This window comes from Polypterus senegalus, chromosome 16, assembly GCF_016835505.1.
Source record: "Polypterus senegalus isolate Bchr_013 chromosome 16, ASM1683550v1, whole genome shotgun sequence".
Classification (NCBI taxonomy): domain Eukaryota; kingdom Metazoa; phylum Chordata; class Cladistia; order Polypteriformes; family Polypteridae; genus Polypterus; species Polypterus senegalus.
The window spans coordinates 385,307-393,472 of NC_053169.1; the positions used below are offsets into that span (position 1 = coordinate 385,307).

Consider the following 8,166-nt stretch of genomic DNA (forward strand, 5'->3'; position numbering starts at 1 on the left):
TTACAGCAGAGCGCCGTTACTGGGAAGAAATAAAAAATATTTGAACCCTGGCTGAAACATCAAAGGTACAAAGGGACCACCACTCATGGGCTCATTCGTGACATATTGAAAATCAGAGCCTGATAGCGTTTCTTTTGTGAGAAGTGTTGGCCACGCTCACTTACGGGGCGCATCTTCAAGGCTCCGATTTGAATGTTAACCCACCCTGCACAGTGGGACCCCCCTTTCCTGATTCACTAACTGTTTCTCATCTTTTGCTCTCAGAGTGGTTGACGACGGACCAAAAGAACTTTTAACATCATCCATGGGAGGTCGCCGAGTTTTCCACGTCTTCCGTTCCCAATTTTCCATATGAGGATGTCAAAAACTGACCTCCGTGGCCCACGGTGCCACTTTCTTCTGTTTTAACTGTTAGATTTAATAGGCGTGTGTTCACCCAGCCGGCATCCCAACTCTTCGATTCTCTTGTGGCAGCAGGATGACGAGCCCAGGATTTCAGGCACATCCCACACCTCACACGAGGTGCCACCTTAAATCAGGAATGCCAGGATTACATGCATGCATGGTGCAGATGTGTCCCTGCTCGCCAGAGGTGCACACGCCCTTGGAGAGGAGCTCTAGGAGTTTCTGGTGTGAAATTACGACCTGCACGTTTTGGATCGACTCCAGTGCTGGAAGAAGGAAAACCTTAACAATCACTCGCTCACTCGCTCGCTCGCTGGCACAACGGCTTACAGGGGACTTCGATGTGGCTTTGTTGGCAGGTATGGGGTCAGGTCAGGATTGCTACCCACCCACCCTAATTAAATTAGAAGGGCAAAATTAAAAAAATGAAAGAAAGAATGAATGAATACAAGTGGAGACCCCAAAGTTAAAAATCAACTAGAGGGGTGCAGTCAGCGGGCTGTGAATCAAAAATGAAGAGCACAGAGGTCAGGAACATGGGGTCGAAGAGTGTGTACGGTGGGCTCAGAAAGGATTCAGACCCCTCCGCATTCTACACTTGATGGTGCTGTGGATTTCATTTTTTAAATGGAGACATTTGACATTTCTGCCCATCAATCCACACACACCATGACTGAGTGAACACGGGTCCTCAGAAAGATCTAAAGTATTCTGTGGCACCCCAGACTGTGCTCGGGTGGTCCTTTGTTTCCTTCTCCTTGACCTGTGTGGAGAACTTGAGCGGAGTCCACCTGTGGTCACCTGAATTAATGGGGCGTCCCCTCAACAAGTCACACTGAAGTCAGGAAAAAAAATAAATAAATAAAACATTAAATCGAAGGAGTGGAGCTGGCGGGAGACCACCAGAACCACACTGTGGGGAGGCAAAGATCAGGAGAAGGAGAGAAAAAGCTTCTAACGGAGCCACCAGGAGGGTCAATGTGCAAACTGAGCAATGGGGACACAGTAAATACGGAGAGTCCTCCTCCTCATCATCATCACCACAGCAGCAGCTCTGGAGCCTCATTGGTAGAACTGCACTGTTCTTCTAATAAATGAGGGCAGAACTTCCATAAAGCACTTTGTGGTGCACTCGGTGTATCGAGGAGCTAAATGAAGCTCAGTACATCGGTGGGCACGCGTTTGTAAGGGGAACCACTCGGAGCTGCCAACTGTGCTACTGAACTACAGAAAAACATTATATAGAAATAAAACTATCACTCATAATAATAATAATCATCATCTCTGGAGCTTAAAGAGATTCTCTATTTATAGGATTGTACTTTTCTTAATTTAAATGATCCTGTCATCCCACTGAGCACTGTGAGCTGCACTCTGTGTGGGAAAACTGCTATAGGAACACATTATTATTATTATTATTATTAATATTCATATTATTAGGAGGGTGTGACTTCACTAGCATATTAGCATATTTAATCTGTTAATTCTATTTAAGGTAAATTGTACTCGTGAACAACTCTGAGCTGCAATTTCTGAATTGTGCCCCATAAATATTAGTCATAATAATAATAAAATCATGTCTGTACACTAAGAGTTTATTTATTTATATAACTGTACTTTACTTAATATGAATGGTATTGTAGCTTCCATAAAATATTTTGTGCTGCATTCAGAGTAAGAAAAGTGCTAGATGAACATATTTATTATTATTTCACTAGCATCTTAGTGTCTTATCTGTTAATTAGAATTCATTTTTAAGGGTAACTTGTATGCATGAAGCACTCAGAGCTTCAATTTCTGAATTGTGCTCTAAAGAAATAATCGGGATTATTAATAAGATCATCTGTACAACTGGACTGTTCTTAATAGAAATGCTGTTGTAACTTCCATATAGCGCTTTGGGCTGCGTCCGGTGTATTACAGCACTGCATGAACACGACATTATATTATTATTACTGTACGATTTCACGAGCGTCTTTTATCTGTTCGTTATATTTTTAAGGTAACTTCTGTTTGTGAACCACTCTGAGCTGCAATCTGTGAATTGCGCCATAGAAATATTAGTCATAAAAAATAATAATAATGAGGAAGATTTCTGTAGCCTAAGAGTGTATTTCATCATGTAGAGAATTGTACTTTTTTATTATAAGTGGTGCTGTAATTTCCATATAGCGCTTTGGGCTGCATTCAGTTTATTAAAGCACTATGTGAACTTAGTTATTACTATTATTGCGTTATTATTATTATTATAGGATTTCATTAGCGTGTCTTATCTGTTCATTATATTCTTAAGGTAACTTGTATTTGTGAACCACTCTGCACTGCAGTTTGTGAATTGTGCCATATAAAAAAAATATTTATGAATAACAATAATAACAACAATAATTATAATAAATAAATAGAGGATTTCTGTCACCTAAGAGTGTATCTGTGAATTGTGCCATAGAAATATTAGTCATAAAAAATAATAATAATGAGGAAGATTTCTGTCACCTAAGAGTGTATTTCATCATGTAGAGAATTGTACTTTTCTTAATATAAATGGTGTTGTAATTTCCATATAGCGCTTTGTGCTGCGTTCAGTTTATTAAAGCACTGCATGAACATATTTATTATTATTGTACGATTTCATGAGTGTGTTTTATCTGTTCATTATATATTTAAGTTAATTTCTGTTCGTGAACCACTCTGAGCTGCAATCTGTGAATTGTACTATATAAATATTATTAGTCATAAATAAGGATTTTTGTCAGTGTAGTTCATCGTGTATAGAATTGTACTTTTCTTAATATATAAATGGTGTTGTAATTTCCATCTACAGTAGCACAGGGGCTGAGTTTAGTGTAGTAAAGCACTAGATGAACACATTAATTATTATTACTGTACGATTTAATTCACGTGTTTTATCGGTTAATTATATTTTTAAAGTAACTTCTGTTTGGTGTGAATTATGCCATATAAAAATTCGGATTCCTAAATAATAAAGATTTCAGTAGCCTAAGAGTGTATTTGATCCCGTATATTTGTACTTTTTTTTTTTTTAATTTAAACGGTGTTGTCATTTCCACAAAGCACTTTGCGCTCCAGCCTGCCTGTATCTATTAAAGCGTTACATTTCTAGGATTATCGTCCTCCAATTGTATTACCACATTAATAACCGCGTTCTACGACCCATTCGAGTTTGCCAGGATGCCCCTTGTGGTTCGCCCTTTTGTCGTCGGTTCATTTGAGGGTGACGGGAGGCCGAAGCCCGCCATGTACGGGACGCCGCTCCATTTTCGCGGTCTGGCATTTACGCCTTTCGTTATTTTCCCACAAAACGCTCTTCCTTGATTTACGCCATTTATTAATTATTTTACCACAGAACACTCTTCCCATTTGTAAGTCACAGCTCAGCACGAAGCTCCGCAGACTTACCTCTGCCAAACGGGCGCGGGCTCAAGTGCGGCGGCGGCGGCGGCTTCAAACGCCGACTCTCCACACTGCCGCCTTTTCCAGACGCAGAGCTCTGTGACGAGGGCGCCGTCTGCTGGCCGCCTGTCGCATTACGTCTCACTTCATTGGGCGGTTTGAGTGAAAAGAAGCAGCAAACCTGCGAACGACTGAACTGGAATGACCCCCCAGCCACCTCAGCCCACACAGGGTCCGGCGTGGAAACTGAGAATACGCGCTAATGGAGCGCGAGCGCGCCGGCACAATTAATCTTCAAAGTGGCTGTCGTTCACGCCAATTTACTGAAAAGAAGCGCAGTAAGAGCGAACGTGCGATAATTAAGAAATTAAAGAAATTGACGAGACGGCTGGAGGCGACCCTCGCCTTTACTAATCTTATTATTATTTCAAACTAGAAAAGTAGGAACACCTGTTGAGTATTAAAGAGCCAACACAAAAAATGGCAATTTAGTAACGAGGGACTGTTTACAGGGCCGCCACTGTCACGTGTGCAGAGTCCGTGAACTTGTCACCTGCGGGCCTCATCAGCAGGCAGCGCGTCGCTACGATCAGCGAGTACAGCAGCCGTGCCTTGAAAGTCCGGTCCGCTTTACCTCGGAATATTGAAAACATTTCATCCCTTATTATCCCATCCATGCCTTTTCCTATACAACACTGCCATGGTGTGTACAGTGGGCTGGGGGAAAAGTGGCACGTCATGGGCAGCCAGGAACTCGAGGTTGTTTCGTACCACCTGTGGCCAACAATATGGCACCAAGGAAACACTGCAGGTAAGAGACGCCACCTCCACCTGCAAGACCAAGATGATGAATCGCTGGCCTTTCAAGGTGCCAGCAATTGAGTGGAACCCAAGGGCACTCCCACCATATACTCCCCACGACATCCCCCTGCCTCCAAGAGCCCTTTGTCTGCTGTTTTCAGACCAAAATGACACAATTTTCACAGTGCGTCAACGTTAATGGCCGGCAGCGTATAAGGAAACACTTTACTGGAGGCTCTTGGGGCAACATTTGGGAGATTTAAGTGACTGTCCTCATACGGCATCCCAACTATTCAAAAACTCCCTGATAGGGCAGCCATCCAGTGGTCTGTCCTAACTGCAGATCCTGCCTCAGTCACCAAGAAAATGTAAAATGACAGTCGTTATCTTGCCTACTATACTAAAATTCAGATCTATCTATCTATTAAATAGTGCTATCTATCTATCATATAGTGCCTTTCACATCTATGTTATCTTGCCTACAATACTAAAATTATTATCTATCTATCTATCTATCATATAGTGCCTTTCACATCTATGTTATCATGTCTACTATACAAATATTTATATCCATCTATTATATAGTGCCTTTCATATCTAACTATCTTATCTTGCCTACTAAACTTATATTCATATTTATAACATAGTGCCTTTCCTATCTGTTAATTACAGTATATATCTCTTTATTATATGCCTTTCACATCTGTTATATATTGCTTTCCACAGCTATGTATCTATTATATAGTGCCTTTCTGTCTGTCTATAATATAGTGCCTTTCACATCATTGTATAGTGCTTTTCATATCTTTCTATCATATAGTGCCTTTCACATCTGTTATCTTGTCTACTATACTAAAATTCATATCCATCTATTATATAGTGCCTTTCTATCTATCTATAATATATTGCCTTTCACATCTATTATATAGATATTATATAATAATATATAATTAGATATGCCTGGACAAACTGGTGAGGAAGGCAGGCTCTATTGTAGGCACGAAGCTGGACAGTTTGACATCCGTGGCAGAGCGACGGGCGCTGAGCAGACTCCTGTCAATCATGGAGAATCCACTGAACAGGATCATCTCCAGACAGAGGAGCAGCTTCAGCGACAGACTGCTGTCACCGTCCTGCTCCACTGACAGACTGAGGAGACCCACACTATGCGACTCTTCAATTCTACCCGGGGGGTAAACGTTAACATTATACAAAGTTATTGTCTGTTATACCTGCATTGTTATCACTCTTTAATTTAATATTGTTATTTATCAGTATGCTGCTGCTGGATTATGTGAATTTCCCCTTGGGATTAATAAAGTATGTATCTATCTATCTATCTATCTATCTATCTATGTATTATATAGTGCCTTATCTATCTATCTATCTATCTATCTATCTATCTATCTATCTATCTATCTATCTATTTATCTATCTATCTATCTATCTATTATATAGTGCCTTTCAGTCCTATCTATCTGTCTATCCAGTGCCTTTCCTGTCTGGTAATTACAGTATACTGTATATCTCTCTATTATATGCCTTTCACGTCCATTATATATTGCTTTCCACATCTGTGTATTTATTACATAGTGCCTTTCTGTCTTTCATATAGGGCCTTTCATATCAACCTGTTATATGTTGCCTTTACTATTTCTTTATCTATTTATTATATAATGCCTTTCCGATCTACAGTATTATATAGTGCCTTTTATATCTATCAGACTGTTGCCTTTCTTTTTTATCAGTCATGTCGTGCCTTTCGTATCTTTCTGTCCATTATAGTGCCTTACACAGCTATCTGTCTTATGTGTCTGTCTGATTTGCCCAGAAGGGAACAGCCATGGCAGCTTTAGGTTTTCTGCCATCAAATTTGTAATCATTTTTTTTAACCCTAAAGGTATTCCTGATTATTTTAAGGAGACAGTAATATTTGAATTTGCCTCCTCCGTGAATGGACTGTATCTGTTATCATCGTCATTTATTATTTGACGGATGCCTTTATCCAAGGCAGCTGACAACATCTGAGATTCAGTTGCTTCCGTTGCTTTTGCTCTTCCAAGCGGAGTAATGGCGGCAGAAGAGACCCCCTTAGGGTAACACAGTGGGATCCGAACGCACAGCCTTAGGGGGTGAAGCCCAAAGCCTTAACCAGTGCTGACCGTCTGTCCTGATAGCCACACTACGCAGCTTGAAGACGTGGCTGCCTCTCCAAATGGCAGAGTTCAGGTGTTTCATTGTGAAGGAGCATCAAATCAGCACATAGCCATGCAATCTCCATTGGCAGACATTGGCAGGTCGTACTGACTTTAGGTGTGCCACTGTAATATGATGCCACCCTTGCCTCAAGTCAGTATGTGACATTTTGGCTCTGCCAGATCTGCCCGGTCAGCTTGAAGTGCTGTTATAATGAAGTGGGGAGGCATCAAGGGGCTACAACGGCTCAGCCACAAAGTGGTAGACCACACAAAGTCACTGAGTGGGGCCAGAGAGTGCCAAAGCAGGTGAAGCCCCCAAGCCTTCTGTGACATGCCTCACAGCAAAGAGTTCCGAAGTGCAAGAAGAGAGCATCAGGAGCTTCATGAAGTGGGTCCCTGGGGCTATGCCAAGCATCGGCTGGAGTGGTGTAAAGCACACCGCCCACCATCGGACTCTGGGGCAGTGGACGTGGGATCTCTGGTGTGACAAATCACACCTCACTGACCGATGGATGCAGATGCCTTCCAGACCGCATAGAGGAGGGCTAATGGCAGGGCTTGGGCTCAGCCCATTGGTTCCAATGAAAGGTCCTGTTAATGTCACAACATGCACTTCAGTCTGGAGAAGACCCCTTGTCTTTCGCAGCAGGACTGTGCCCTTGTGGTCCATAAAGAACTTAAGGAACTCCTGCACCGAGCCCTGGCTTTAACCCCACCAAAGACCTCTGGGATGAATTGGGACCCCAATTGAGAGGCAGGCCTTCTCCTCCGACATCAGAACCGGACCTCGTAAAAACAATGTTGGCTGAATGGACACAAATTCCCGCAGACTCTTCATAATCATGAGAAAGAAGACTGGAAGCTGTTATGGAGGGGCTGACTCCATAATGCATTTAAATTCATCCTAAAAGGGGGTCTCTGAGAAAAGCAACAGTCATCGATGAGCCAGAAGGTCCAAGGGTTGCCTCCAGACCATGCGCCTTGACTTTGATGTCCTTCCTCTGGAGAATGGCAGGGTGGATTGCCGAGTCAAGGCCACGTCACATTAGACGACATTTCCAGCAGTTTTCTGTACAGAATCGTTGCAAGTCGGAAGGCAGTCACCTATGGGGGTCGGTTGTCTAGTCAGACACAGCCTGCGACTTGCTCAAACTGGTCTGAGACTCGCCGCCACAGGATGGACTTCCTCTTCAGTCGGAGGGTGGGCAGACCACCGGTGAAGTGTAATCCAAGAAAATTAGGGTGTGGTGGTCCTCAAAAACAAAAGGGACACTCATCAGTCCGGTGTCCCATGTTTTAGGCACCATGACAGAATGGAAGGATTGTAAACAGAGGGCCGAGATGGCAGCAC

At 42.5% G+C, this 8,166-nt stretch overlaps 1 protein-coding gene across 1 annotated transcript in view; it reads right to left on the reverse strand.

The window, feature by feature from the left end:
• atxn1b (ataxin 1b) overlaps positions 1 to 4,139 on the reverse strand; it is a 180,252-nt gene extending 176,113 nt beyond the window's left edge. The window contains exon 1 of the mRNA XM_039737785.1: positions 3,823 to 4,139. The gene's annotated coding sequence lies outside the window, so the exon portion shown is untranslated. The remainder of the gene's footprint in view (positions 1 to 3,822) is intronic.
• Between the last annotated feature and the right edge of the window lie 4,027 nt (positions 4,140 to 8,166).